This window comes from Heloderma suspectum, chromosome 1, assembly GCF_057233095.1.
Source record: "Heloderma suspectum isolate Gila_16-S chromosome 1, 16-S_ref, whole genome shotgun sequence".
In the NCBI taxonomy this organism is placed as follows: Eukaryota; Metazoa; Chordata; class Lepidosauria; order Squamata; family Helodermatidae; genus Heloderma; species Heloderma suspectum.
In genome coordinates this window covers 12,276,761-12,291,890 of record NC_139458.1, presented here as the reverse complement: position 1 = coordinate 12,291,890, position 15,130 = coordinate 12,276,761, and the positions used below count along the sequence as shown (strand labels likewise).

The 15,130-nt window shown below is 44.6% G+C and overlaps 1 protein-coding gene across 3 annotated transcripts in view; it reads right to left on the bottom strand.

Annotated features, from left to right (window-relative positions):
* DAAM1 (dishevelled associated activator of morphogenesis 1) overlaps positions 1–15,130 on the bottom strand; it is a 244,376-nt gene that overhangs the window by 75,327 nt on the left and 153,919 nt on the right. The gene's annotated exons all lie outside the window — the stretch shown is intronic.

Below are 15,130 nucleotides of genomic sequence, written 5' to 3'. Positions count from 1 at the left end.
CTGATAAACCCTACCAAATTATCAATATTGTAATTACAAATTCTGAGGCACAATATTTTTAAAGCGGTATTGAACATGTAAAGGGGGACTTGTTTATTCCATTGCAACGCCCTTTTCTACAGGCTACAAATGCTATGCAAATGGCAAGACAAAGTATACATTTTTGAGTTGCAGATAATTTTTTAGCATGTAGGAAGGCAAGGTAGATGGGTCTCAGCTGGACCGAACAAAGGTAGCTATTTTTCCGGATGAAGAGTTCTGTGGAATGGGATCTTACACCAAGAGAGATCAGTCCAAAATGAGAGAGAGATTACCCAATTTCGTGCTTTACATCCAGAGCCCATTACAATTTTCAGTAGCATCCCAGTGACAGTTACATTTGCCAAGTCCTATATATACACACACACACACACACACTTTAATGGCCCAAACACTGGACAGAAAAACACTAATCATGCATAAGTATCGCTCAGCAAGCTACCCACACCTGCAAGAGACCACTGCGGTTGCCCATTGCAAGCTAGTAGAAGGTTGCACTGAGACCCATACTCTGTTCCTTCACCCTCAGTGGGCAAAATGTGGCACTTCTGCTTTGAATGGGGTCTTGGGATCACATATTCAAATTCAGCAATCTGCAGCAGTCTAGAACATATCATAGCTCAGTGGCACAGCATAGACTCTCCATATGTAAGGTCTCAGTCCCTGGCAGTTCCAGTTAAAGGGTGTCAAGTAACTGGGGCTGGGACTGTCTTCCAAAGGAAACCCTATAAAGCAGTGAAAGGGAACCTCTGGCCCATGGCCAGAATCCCCAGTCATAGGAGTTGATTACATCAGGGGGTGTGGCCACACCCCTGTTGTCATCCAGCCCATGGTGGGCTGGAGGGGGACATCCGCTCCCCCCGCCAACTCAGTGCCCCTCTGCTGTAAGGCCGCTTCCTGTAGACAATACTGAGCAGCCTGCAACAATTCCTTCATTGCAGTTAAAAGGAGAACAATGTGGTGTCTCTGGGTGAAGCAAGGCAGGTGTGTAGTACAGAGAGATCTGAGTAGAAATGGGAACCTTTTAGGACTCAATGATATGCTAAGCAAAGTTTAATTAGTGGTAACCCCTTTCCTCTATGATAGATTGGAAGTACAGATCATACCCAAATTTAAGGAACATAAGGTTGATCTTTCTAGCATTTTACTTCTTTGTTTTCATTTAACTTCACTAGGGATGGATTATTGAAAGCTTCTGTCCTTTGATTTAATGTTTCAGTCTCAGATTGTCTTAATGGTAGCCACCACGCTTCAATTTTGTGATTGCTAAGGGTTTTGTTTATTAAAGTTTATGGTGTTTTTGAAATTTGTATACGAGTACATGGTATGTAATTAAGAAAGAATAAAACAAAGTATTGGGCTAGATCGGCCCTATAAGCTGACTCCAGATAAGGTAGCATAATGCAATTTTCAAGCTCCAATTTATTAAAACATTTCAACGTCAAAGACTTTCACTGCAAAATGTTACAATTTTTAAGAATGTTCCCTGAATTTTGTGCTTTTGTTTTGTTGTTGTTCAGTTGTTAAGTCGTGTTCAACTCTTCGTGACCCCATGGACCATAGCACTCCAGGCCTTCCTGTCCTCCGCTCTCTCCCAGAGCATGCTCGAGTTCATATTCATTGCATCGGTGATGCTATCTAGCCATCCCATCCTCTGTCGTCCCCTTCTCCTTTTGCCTTCAATCTTTCCCAGCATCAGGGTCTTTTCCAGAGAGTTTTCTCTTCGCATTAGGTGGCCAAAATATTTGAGCTCCAGCTTCAGTATCTGTCCTTCCAATGAGCACTTAGGGTTGATTTCCTTTAGGGTGGAATGATTTGACCTCCTTGCAGTCCAGGGGACTCATAAGAGTCTCCTCCAGCACAACAGTTCGAAAGCATCAATTCTTTGGCACTCAGCCTTCCTTATAGTCCAGCTGTCACAGCCATACGTTCCTACAGGGAAAATCATAGCTTTGCTTATACGGACCTTTGTCGGCAAGGTGATGTCTCTGCTTCTTACTATGCTGTCTAGGTTTGCCATAGCTTTCCTCCCAAGGAGCAAGCGTCTTTTAATTTCATGGCTACAGTCACCGTCTGCAGTGATCTTGGAGCCCAAGAAAATAAAATCTGTCACTGCTTCCATGTCTTCCCCTTCTATATGCCAGGAAGTGATGGGGCCAGATGCCATGATCTTCATTTTTTTAATGTTGAGTTTCAAACCAGCTTTTGCACTCTCCACTTTCACCCTCAACAAGAAGCTCTTGAGATCCTCTTCACTTTCTGCCATTAGGGTGGTATCGTCTGTGTATCTGAGGTTGTTGATAATTCTCCCGGCAATCTTAATTCCGACCTGTGATTCATTCAGCTTGGCGTTTCTCATGATGTACTCTGCATATAAGTTAAATATGCAGGGCGACAATATGCAGCCTTGTCGTACTCCTTTCCCAATTTTGAACCACTCGGTTGTTCCATGTCTGGTTCTTACTGTTGCTTCTTGACCCTCGTACAGGTTTCTCAGGAGACAGGTAAGGTGGTCTGGTACTCCCATCTCTTTAAGAATTTGCCACAGTTTGTTGTGATCCACACAATCAAAGGCTTTAGCATACTCAATGAAGCAGAAATAGACGTTTTTCTGGAATTCTCTTGCTTTCTCCATGATCCAGCGAATGCTGGCGATTTGCTCTCTAGTTCCTCTGCTTCGTTGAAACCCAGCTTGTACTTCCGGTAGTTCTCGGTTCACATATTGCTGAAGCCTAGCTTGTAGGATTTTGAGCATCACCTTGCTGGCATGTGAAATGAGCACAGTTGGACGGTAGTTTGAACACTCTTTGGCATTGCCCTTCTTTGGAATTGGAATGTAAACTGACGTTTTCCAGACTTGTGGCCACTGCTGAGTGTTTCAAATATGTTGGCATATTGAGTGCAGCACTTTAACAGCATCATCTTTTAGGATTTTAAATAGCTCAGCTGGAAGACTGTCATCTCTGCTAGCTTTGTTGTTAATAATGCTTCCTAAGTCCGGCTCAAGTTCAGTGACCGCACTATCATGGCTATCAGGGACATTCAGATCTTTCCTGTATTTTTCTTCTGTGTATTCTTTCCACCTCTTCTTAATCTCATCCACTTCTGTTTGGTCCCTGCCTTCTTTGTCCTTTATCATGCCTGTCTTTGCACAAAACGTTCCCTTGAGATCTCCGATGTTCTTCAAAAGATCTCTAGTCTTTCCCATTCTGTTGGTTTTCCTCGATTTCTGCATTGTTCATTTAAGAAGGCCTTCTTGTCTCTCCTTGCTATTCTCTGGAACTCTGCATTCAGTTGGATATATCTTCCCCTTTCTCCCTTGCTTTTCGCTTCCCTTCTTTCCTCAGCTAATTGTAAAGCCTCATCAGACAGCCACTTGGCTTTCTTGCATTTCTTTTTCTTTGGGATGCATTGAGTTGCTGCCTCCTGAACAAGGTTACGGACCTCTGTCGATAGTTCCTCAGGCACTCTGTCTATCAGGTCTAATCCCTGAAATCTATTCCTCACCTCCACTGTATATTCATCAGGGATATGATTTAGGTCATACCTGAATGGCTGAGTGGTTTTCCCTACGTTCTTCAACTTAAGCCGAAATTTTGCAATAAGCAGCTCATGATCTCAGCCACAGTCAGCTCCAGGTCTTGTTTTTACTGACTGTATAGAGCTTCTCCATCTTTGGTTGCAAAGGACATAATCAATCTGATTTTGATATTGACCATCTAGTGATGCCCATGTGTAGAGTCTCCTCTTGTGCTGTTGGAAAAGAGTGTTTGCTATGATCAGCGTGTTCTCTTGGCAAAACTCTATTAGCCTTTGTCCCGCTTCATTTTGTACACCAAGGCCATGCTTGCCTGTTATCCTGGTGATTTCTTCTTGACTTCCTACTTTAGCATTCCAATCCCCTATGATGAAAAGGAGATCTTTTTTTGGTGTTAGTTCTAGAAGGTGTTGTAGGTCTTCATAGAACCAATCAACCTCAGCTTCTTCGACATCAGTGGTTGGGGCATAGACTTGAATTACTGTGATGTTGAATGGTTTGCCTTGGATTCGTACTGAGATCATTCTATCGTTTTTGAGATTGTACCCCAGTACTGCTTTGCCCACCCTTTTATTGACTATGAATGCTACTCCATTTCTTCTAAGGGATTCTTGCCCACAGTAGCAGATATAATGGTCACCTGAATTAAATTCGCCCATGCCTGTCCATTTTAGTTTGCTGATTCCCAAGACGCTGATGTTCAATCTTGCCATCTCATGTTTGATCACCTCCAGCTTATCTTGATTCATTGACCTTACATTCCAGGTTCCTAAACAATATTGTTCTTTACAGCATCGGACTTTCTTTTCAGCACCAGACACATCCACAGCTGAGTATCCTTTCAGCTTTGGCCCAGCCACTTCACTCTTTCTGGCGCTACTTGGAAATTCCCTCTGCTCTTCCCCAGTAGTATATTGGACACCTTCTGACCTGAGGGGCTCATCTTCCAGCGTCATCTCTTTTAGCCTTGTGATACGTTCCATGGGGTTTTCTTGGCAGGAGTACTGGAGTGCGTTGCCATTTCCTTCTCCAGTGGACCACATTTTGTCAGAACTCTCTGCCATGACCTGTCCGTCTTGGGTGGCCCTGCACAGCATAGCTTATGGCTTCACTGAGTTACGCAAGCCCCTTCGCCACAACAAGGCAGTGATCCACGAAGGGGCTTTTGTTTACAGACACTTAAAATTACCAATGATGGCGACTCGGAAATGCTACTGGCCAATGGGATATTCTTGGCTTCGTAGAATTTTTGGCAACAGGTGACTGCAAAGAAAAACATTCAGACAGGTGTGACACACCTAACCACCCTGCTTGCAGGGGCTGCTTTGCCCTCACAGCCTGGGGCATGTCCCTGAGGTCTTCCAACCAGTTCTTTATGAGCACACCTTGCTGTTCTGCATTAGGCAACACAGCCTATAAATAAGCCAATATACGGGACTTCCTCATGCGTGGGTTGCGACCCCTCTAGGATTGCTGAACAGAAGGAACAGATTGCTGGAGGCCCCATTATCACATCAAATTGGAAATGAAGTATGTAGAAGGCAGATGGGTGTACGTGAGGCACACGTATGTATGCATACGCACATAAATGAAGAAAGGAGGATCTGTTTTCCAAACGTTATGCAGCACTATTGTGCTGGATTCATCTAACACCGATTGCATTTATCTACACCGAAAAGGCAAAGAAAAAGTTCATTTATCTACGCCGAAAAAGCAAAGCAGTGACTATGCGGAGACTTAAAATTACAACAGGGGTACTGAACCTCTTTCAGCTCAAGAGCCAAATTCCATTTCAGAGCAGCTTCCAGGGGCTGCATTCCAATGGTGGGCAGGGCCGAATGCAAAAGAAGGCCGAGCCAAAATACCTAAACTACCAGCATATTTTAGCTTAAAGCTCTTACTGGGGAACCACCAAATGACCAGCATTTGGGGGGAAAGGAAGGTGGGACTGGGGAAGGAGGTATGGGCATCTGGTGGACCCAGGAGGACCAGATGTGGCCTGAGGTTCAGCACTCCAGATTACAGACCATATCTTCAGGTTTATTACATGGCTTGGGATCACATTACCTGGCGGAGCGCCTCTCCCGACATGAACCTACCCATACACTATGCTCAACATCTAAGGCCCTCCTCCAGCTGCCTACTCTGAGGGAAGCTCAGAAGACGGCAACAAAGGAGAAGGCCTTCTTGGTGGTGGCTCCCAAATTATGGAATGATCTCCCTGACGAGGCCCACCTGGTGCCAACATTGTTATCTTTTCAGCACCAGGTTAAGACCTTTCTCTTCTCTTTCTCCCAGGCATTTGGCAGCATATGATAAATTTTAATTGATCCTGGAACGGCATATGGTTATGGTTGTCTGCTTTGAGAGTGCTTGTTGAATTTGTTTTAGATATATGTTCTTGTATATTGTTCTGTTCATGTGTTTTTTAATGGAATTGGCTTTTAAAATCTGTATATTGCATTTTCAAATGCTTTAATCTTTGTAAACTGCCCAGAGTGCTTTGGCTATTGGGCAATATACAAATATAATAAATAAATAAATAAATAAAAAAATTATAACTTAGCACAGCACATGTTCTGCTCTGCACACTGACAAACAGGTCATCTAATGAACAGCAGTTCTTCTGAATCCGGCTACAGCTCACAGAATTGTCTTGGAAAACACAGTCCAGGAGAACTCATGAATGCTGTTCTAGGGAATTGGATATGTAGTGAATTCAAACAACTGACTGCCTCCCCAGATGGTTTTCTTTAGTTTCTATGCAGTGAGATATCAATGGAACTGGGTTACATGAAGGCAACCAGCATGCAAGCACTACAGAACTCAAGAGTCATGATTTTTCCAGCTTGCCAGACATCCATATGTTGGCTTACTTTATGCAATCCAAATTGTACTGGACCCCACACAGTCTGGGGAAATGTGGGGGGTATAAAGAGCAACACAAAAGCAAGGTTTGTTGAAGAATTAGCCACAGATAAGGAAACCTCTTGCCCCTTCATGGATCACTGCCTTGTTGTGGCGAAGGGGCTTGCGTAACTCAGTGAAGCCATAAGCTATGCCATGCAGGGCCACCCAAGACGGACAGGTCATGGCAGAGAGTTCTGACAAAATGTGGTCCACTGGAGAAGGAAATGGCAACCCACTCCAGTATTCTTGCCAAGAAAACCCCATGGAACGTATCACAAGGCTAAAAGAGATGACGCCGGAAGATGAACCCCCCAGGTCAGAAGGTGTCCAATATACTACTGGGGAAGAGCAGAGGGTATTTCCAAGTAGCGCCAGAAAGAGTGAAGTGGCTGGGCCAAAGCCGAAAGGACACTCAGCTGTGGATGTGTCTGGTGGTGAAAAGAAAATCCAATGCTGTAAAGAACAATATTGTTTAGGAACCTGGAATGCTCATTTCACATGCCAGCAAGGTGATGCTCAAAATCCTACAAGCTAGGCTTCAGCAGTATGCGAACTGAGAACTACCGGAAGTACAAGCTGGGTTTTGAAGAGGAAGAGGAACTAGAGATCAAATCGCCAACATTCGCTGCATCATGGAGAAAGCAAGAGAATTCCAGAAAAATGTCTATTTCTGCTTCATTGACTACGCTAAAGCCTTTGATTGTGTGGATCACAACAAACTGTGGCAAATTCTGAAAGTGATGGGAGTACCAGACCACCTTACCTGTCTCCTGAGAAACCTGTACGAGGGTCAAGAAGCAACAGTAAGAACCAGACATGGAACAACCGAGTGGTTCAAAATTGGGAAAGGAGTACGACAAGGCTGCATATTGTCACCCTCCTTATTTAACTTATATGCAGAGTACATCATGAGAAATGCCGGGTTGGATGAATCACAGGTCGGAATTAAGACTGCTGGGAGAATTATCAACAACCTCCGATATGCATACGATACCACCCTAATGGCAGAAAGTGAAGAGGATCTCAAGAGCCTCTTGTTGAGGGTGAAAGAGGAGAGTGCAAAAGCTGGTTTGAAACTCAACATTAAAAAAACGAAGATCATTGCATCTGGCCCCATCACTTCCTGGCATATAGAAGGGGAAGAAATGGAAGCAGTGACAGATTTCATTTTCTTGGGCTCCAAGATCACTGCAGACATGGTGACTGTAGCCATGAAATTAAAAGACGCTTGCTCCTTGGGAGGAAAGCTATGGCCAACCTAGACAGCATAGTAAGAAGCAGAGATATCACCTTGCTGACAAAGGTCTGTCTAATCAAAGCTATGGTTTTCCCAGTAGTAATGTATGGCTGTGAGAGCTGGACTATAAGGAAGGCTGAGCGCCGAAGAATTGATGCTTTCGAACTGTGGTGCTGGAGAAGACTCTTACGAGTCCCCTGGACTGCAAGGAGGTCCAATCAGTCCATCCTAAAGGAAATCAACCCTGAGTGCTCATTGGAAGGACAGATACTGAAGCTGAAGCTCAAATATTTTGGCCACCTAATGCGAAGAGAAAACTCTCTGGAAAAGACCCTGATGCTGGGAAAGACTGAAGGCAAAAGGAGAAGGGGACGGCAGAGGATGAGATGGCTAGATAGCATCACCGATGCAATGAATATGAACTTGAGCATGCTCCGGGAGAGAGCGCAGGACAGGAAGGCCTGGCGTGCTATGGTCCATGGGGTCACGAAGAGTCGGACATGACTGAACGACTGAACAACAACAAAAGGAAACCTCTGCTCATGTGTCCAGTGAACCTCAAGTGGGCCATAACTACCTAACCATTGTCTTGGCCCATGTTTTTCGGGTTAAAATTGTCCTTCAAAGTGATAGGTGGTTTCCTTGTAGATCAGGAACACCACCAAAAAGAGATGCACACAATCTTGTAAGAAAGTCAAGTTTGCAAGTGAAGCAGTTAGCTTTGCTTAGGGAGCTGCCAAATTCATGGTCATTTCCCTTGGTCCCTGGGGAAAGTTGGGCGCTCCAGCTACCTCAAGGGGTGGATATCACTGAACAATCCACTGTAGGAGAATTCGGTCACTCAGACAAAACCGCTCACTCAGCTGCCAAACAGCCAAGAGCTGGTGCAATGGGGTTCACAGCGAAAAGAAACAGTTATGCTTTCATACTGCAAGCACAAGCCTGACAGAGAGTTAACTGTGTGGCCACCAAGAAAAAAGCCACCAAGAGGACAGAAACACCCTGGAAAGTAAAGCTTTCTACAGCTGGATGGGAATGATGGGAGTTGCATTCCAACACATCTGGAGGGCACCAGGTTGGGGAAGGTTGTGCTACACACATCTTGAATTTACCTATATGGCCAAGTGCTGTTTGGGTTCCCACCATGAGGTGGCCATGAAATGAGGGAGGGGCCGTAGTTCAGTGGGAGAGCCCTGGCTTTACATGCAGAAGGTCTCAGGTTTAATCCCCAGCATCTCCAGGCAGGGATGGAAAAACCCCTGCCTGAAACCCTGGAGAACCACTGCTGCTAGTCAGTGTCAACGGTACTGGGGTAGATGGGTCAAGGGTCTGAGTATAAAGCAGCTTCCTAAGTCCCTATGTCACCTCCCAACTAAAGTCACAGTTATTCAAATCCACTGTCTGCTTTTCCCCAGTAACATAAGAGAGGTGGGTTACCCAGAACAAAAGGAAACTGAGGCCTAGGAGAGACCCCCTTCCCATCGACTAATGCACATAAAAGCGTTTAACAACAGCAAATCATTTCATTTTCATTTCTATACCACCCAATAGCCGAAGCTCTCTGGGCAGTTCACAAAAATTAAAACCAAACAACACACAATAAAACAATTTAAAAGATATAGAACATTAAAACCACAATATAACAATACAACCACAATAAAACCTAGCAGCAGTGCAGGAGTTTAAAATACAGATCATGCTAATCTTCTCTGTATCGTTCCAATTTTTAGTATATGTGCTACCGAAGTGAGCCTTCCGCTTCAGCCATGGAGGTTTTGCGCTCCTCTAGGTTCTTTGCTTTTGAAGGTGTCTCAAACATGTCTTGGTTTTCTAGCTACTGTGCCCTCAGCAACACTTCTAGAGCACTGATCTCTACAATTCCTCCACTGCAATTAAAGTCTCCCCCTCCAAAAAGAGCTGGGGAAAAAGCTCCAGGAATCTAGTTGCAATCCTTTAGAACAAGCAAAGGCTGTCTCTGCAATTTCCTCTCAGGCTGCTGCCACTTCCTATTCACAAGCTGCCTGAAACTTAACATTCACAACAGCATAATACGATCCATGTTTTGAGAAATAAATGGGTGCTTGTCCATCCATTAAAACGAAGATGGGGAACAAGTGGCTCTCCAGATATCGATGGACTTCAATTCCCATCATCCCTCACCACTGACTAGGGCTGATGGGAGCTGCAGTTCAACGGCATGTGTTGTTTGCCACCACTGTTTGAAAGCTAAAGAAATCTGCCCTTGTTCAGGATGGCCTTGCTCCAACTCATCCTAGATCAGCCTTCCCAAGCTGGGGCTGATCTACATTGCGCCCGCCATCGCAATGAATTCGGTGTCCCATCGGGTTAAACGCTCTCGCGTTAAAACGTGATTATTCACACTCACCCATTTTCCCCGTTGCAGTGCTTCATTGAATGTGCAAGCTCGGTTCACGCTCAAGCACTGTGCTGTTTTCCTGCACGTGCTTGTCTGATCTCGGATGCTAAGCGGGGTCGGCCCCGGTCAGTAGTTGGATGGGTAACCACCTGGGAATCAGGCTTCCTGCATTAAGCAGGGGGTTGTTGTATCCTTTCAAATGAGATTAAGTTTTACCCCCTCCTATCCCCCGCTCTGGATGGTTTTTTTTTTTTACATTAAGGCGTTATCCTCGCAGAATCAGGGCTTCTCCGTGACGTTTTTTTTTCTAATTGAGGCATGATCTTCGAAGCTTCGAAGTTGTGAAGCTTCACAACCTCGAAGCTTCGAAGATCATACCTGAATTACATCGCAGAGAAGCCCCGATTCTGCGAGGATAGCGCCTTAATTTAAAAAAAACCCATCCAGAGCGGGGGATAGGAGGGGGTAAAACTTAATCTCATTTGAAGGGATACAACAACCCCCTGCTCAGTGCAGGAAGCCTGATTCCCAGGCAGTTGCCCATCCAAGCACTGACCGGGACCGACCGCACTTAGCTTCCGAGATCAGACAAGCGCGCGCACATCCAGCCCTTTGCTTGTTGCTGAGGAAACGGGGGCTTCTGAGGAAGCTATGCGATCGATAGCCGGAAGAAGATATGGGGCCGTCGAGAGCTGTGACTGGACAGGAGGGAAATACAAACACCGCCACATATGAACAGGCGGGGGAGGGGACTATGACTGGATATGGTAGCGAAGGCGGAAAATCAGAGCACATTAAGGGGAAATACCAGGATATTAGGTATTGAAAGTGGGAGCACAGAAGTGGGAAATTCCGGTTCCAATTCGAGGCAGCTACTGCGTAGTGTGAAAGGTGGGCGGTGAAACCTCATTGGAAGCGAAAAAAGGCGGTAAGTGTAGATCCAGCCCTGGTGTCCTCCAGTTGTGCTGGGCAACAACTCCCAGCACCACTCACCCAACCATGATGGCTGGGGGATGCTGGGAATTGTAGTCCAAGATATTTGGAGACCACCAGGTTAAGGAAGGCTGTCCTAGAGCATAAAATCCGCAGTAGGCCACGCCTGCCATTTTGGCCCCATTTTGCTGGTGGCATTTCCCTCCTTAGGCCAGTGTTATTCAAAATCTGGAGACCATTTTACTATATCCCTTGATCTGTTCCTCTGTGGTCATTGTTAGTCTTGCTCACAAACTGTTTGCACCCACATGCGCATGAACAACATTGAAGAACTTTTAAAATCTTTGAAGGTTTCATATTTTATCATGTTGTATTTTGGGGGTTTAACTTTTGTGACCTGCCTGGAGAGCTTTAGCTATTGGGCAGTTAAGAAATGTGGTAAATAAGAAAGTGAGCAAGCAAGCAAGCAAATAAAGAATTGTTGAGAGTTTGCTGTCTGGTTACAAGAAGATTTATCACCACACTTTTGCTTCAAAGTGTTGTCTTATCACAGGGTCAAGAGATTTAGCAAAAGTTCTTTAAGGATGCAATCCTATGCATGTTTAGACAGAGAGAAGTCCTACAACTCCTAGTATTCCCCAGCCAGCCATGCTAGCCCTGAGTCACTCCCACTAACAGTGAACTCAGGTAGTGAGTGGTGACAGGACTGGAATCAAAGAGAGGGCCACCGAGAAAAGGGAGGTAACTGCATGCTTGGGGAAGCCCCATGGTTTATAAAAAGTTCAAACGCTTTAAGAAAAACCAAAACTCTAAGGAGGCAAAAAAACAATAACCCTCCAACGCACAGTTCAATGAGGATTGAGTTCATACTCCATTGCCATGGAATGTTGTCAGCTGAAAAAGAAAAACAGCAAACAGGCAGCAGGGGAGATGGAATGGCCATTTGAGCTCCTTATAGCAGCCTTCCCCAACCTGGTGCCCTTCAGATGTGTTGGACTGCATCCCATCATTCCCAGCCAGCATGGCCAATGGCCATAGAGTTGCAGTCCTACACATCTGGGAGGCACCAGGTTGGGGAAGTCTGGCTTACATTATCCTGGAGGGGGACATGTCTGTCTGGCACCCTGAACAAGAACACATCTGCTAAGAGACCAGGATATACTGCAACACTTCGTTGCAGGACCAACTTTTATTTCTTCAATAGCTGTGGATAGTCCCCTGAATGGGAAATCCACCTGAATTCAGCGAAGGAGCTGCATGTTGACTGGAGATGTTCAGAAGCTTCTATGGAGAATTTGATATGAGGTACAAGACCTGCTGCATTGTAGGAAGCCCTCTCTGCCTCCACTTAGGCATTAAATACAATAGTTAACAGCACAGCCAGAGTCATTTCACAGGGGCTCCTGACTTAGTTTTTTTTAAAAAGTTATTTCACAATGCTGACCATGTGATCACCCAAGTTTAGATTTCTAATAATGGAACCCTGGCCCATTTACAAAAATGAAACCCTTGCACAAATTATCTTTGGGACTATTTTTTTACCGCCAAAGTTAATTCCAAATGTTTTTTGGGGTAGTAAAATGTCCCAAAGTCAAAGCACAGGTGTGGATTCACAGGACATCTGCTTCCCTGGATCCGGTTTTGTTTGAAAACGCCCACAAAACATTTTTAATCCCAGTATGTTAACATTGGCTGGGGGAAAAAGCACCATGGGCAAAATCAACAACTTTCTTGATATTATATATGTGTGTGTGTGTTTTAACAGCACAGCTACTGATGAGGGCGGAAGCCAGTACATTTAGCTTAATATATATATTTTTGAATACTCTATTGTTAGTCTTTTCTATATTTCCTATATAGTCTCTTTTTAGTTTTTAAAAAGAAAACTCTGGGTGGGCACTCAAATCTGCATCCTTGAATCCATCTGTTTGGAAAAAAATGACTCCAACAGATTACATTGTTTTGGACAAAAGATAGCCTATAACCAAAGATTTAGCTGGGGGGTGGGTGGGTGTTTTTGTTTTGTTTTTGTCCCAGTTGCTAAAAGAAGCTATAAGTGGCTGAAATTTGGAAACATTATGTACTACTGTGCAGGCGACGTCCTAGAAAGGTGAACATTGCAAGTCTGCTGTGCAAGTTCTGCAATGAAAACCTGTGGTGTAACGGCAGCCACGAGCTCTAGGTGAAGGTGTAAAACAGGGATGGGGATCCTTAGGCCTGGGGATCCTTAGGCCTGGGGACCAAATCCAGCCCTCTGGTGTTCCCCAGAGGGTCACACCCCCTTCTCCTTGCCCCACCCCCTTTCCCCCAACCACTGATTGTTTGGTGGTTTCATGGCTGTTGTGCAGTTTTGCCCCCATTCTAAAAGGTTGAAATGCCTCTCCTAAGGCTGAGTTACTGGCAGGAAGAGCTTTAAGTTAAACTATGCTGAACCTCACGTGTTTCTGGTTCCACCCCTTTTGCCTTTGGCCATGCCCACCAGTGGAATGTGGCCCCCAAGAGCTTCTCTGAATGGAATTCGGTGCTCAAGCTGAAAGAGGTTCCCCATTCATGGTTTAAAGTATACTTCCTACATGTTTCACATGTTTTTATATGCATTATAATTACAAATCATACTATTATGTCACATTTACTGACCTTGTGATTATCCATATTTTTAATATCAGATGCGTTACTTTTTGCAGTTTCCCTCCTCCACCCACACAAAGAGAGGTCACATCTGAAAGGACGTCAGGTATTAGTTTGGCAAGAAAATATTTCCTGCTCTTCTTTTTCTTTAGAGGCCTGGTCAAATTCTCAAAGCCAGACCAAAACATGCACAGAACATTCAACCGCAACAGCAAAAAAGAAAAAGAGAAGCAAGTCAAGCACATACAACAAAAATAAGCCCCCCCTCTGCTCTGCTATAAATCCTCATCCCTCCCTCAAAGAATGCACACATTTGATAAAACATCGCACTGTGCTCCAAAAAGCTTGTCTCTCTTTTAGCCTACATCAAGTGAAGGAAGCAAGTTTACTTACTAGAAAAGATTTGTCTCTTTTGAAAAGACAACTCAGTGCTGTAATCCCCCCCCCCCTTTCAAAGAAACCACGGGGATCTTACATGTTTATAGCTGCCAATCTCAGTTACATTTCTGGCCCCGTTTACTAGCACACATTAAAATCGCTGCCTGCCAAAAACTTGGCTCACTGAAGTCATCCGTCGTAAGAAAGATGCTTCCGCAACTGTTAAGAAATTTAACACCTACTGTTTAAGCCAAGGAATGCCATTCCGTTCCCACTGGGATCCAGGGAAGATTGTACTGCCACAAGAAAGGAGAATATGCACAGAAGTGTGAAGTTTAAAGAGTAACAACTCCATGCTTTAAAATAGCCACATGAAGCCCAGCCACAGTGGCTCTCCCACTAAAAAAAGCAGTGGCACATAAAAGTCTAAAGATTTCACTTGGGGAAGGCATTATGTTTTAACATTCTATTTAGAAACCATTAGCACCTTATCTGCTGACCTAAGGCTTAAGTTTTCCACAGAAAGCAGATGAATTAGCAAAGCTGTACAAACTTGGAGGCTTGAAGATTGACTGCTTCTCCATCCAAAACATCCCCAAACACAGAAACCTAGTATTTCAGGGAAAAGGTTAGGAGAGAACACCAACATTCCTAGTTTTCTGCATGCAGAGATTTGTTTTAAATGTGGCAGCTGGTGTCTCCAAACAGTAAGTGTGTAAGTATGTGTGTGCGCACGTGCACTACGAGTCACCTATTCCATCTACTCCCACCACACTTTCTTTCTCAGCTCCACTCAGCCAAAGCCCCTCTTACCTGCTGTGCCCAAGGACGCCCCTTGTATCAGCCATTATAGTTACATGGAAGACCCCTGGTCAGAGGCATACTGCTGAAGACATTTCCCACCAGATGCTTCCTTCCAAAAATTAATTAAATCCCCGAATTAGTGTCCCTCTAAATCCCCTCTCAAACTGTTCCTAAAATACTAAAAAAGGAGAAAGAAACTCCATTTTCCTAGAAGGCCTGGAGGTTCACCAGAAGCTTACTAGGAGTTGCTTGATAGGAGGACCAGTAACAGAGGACAAACTGCATG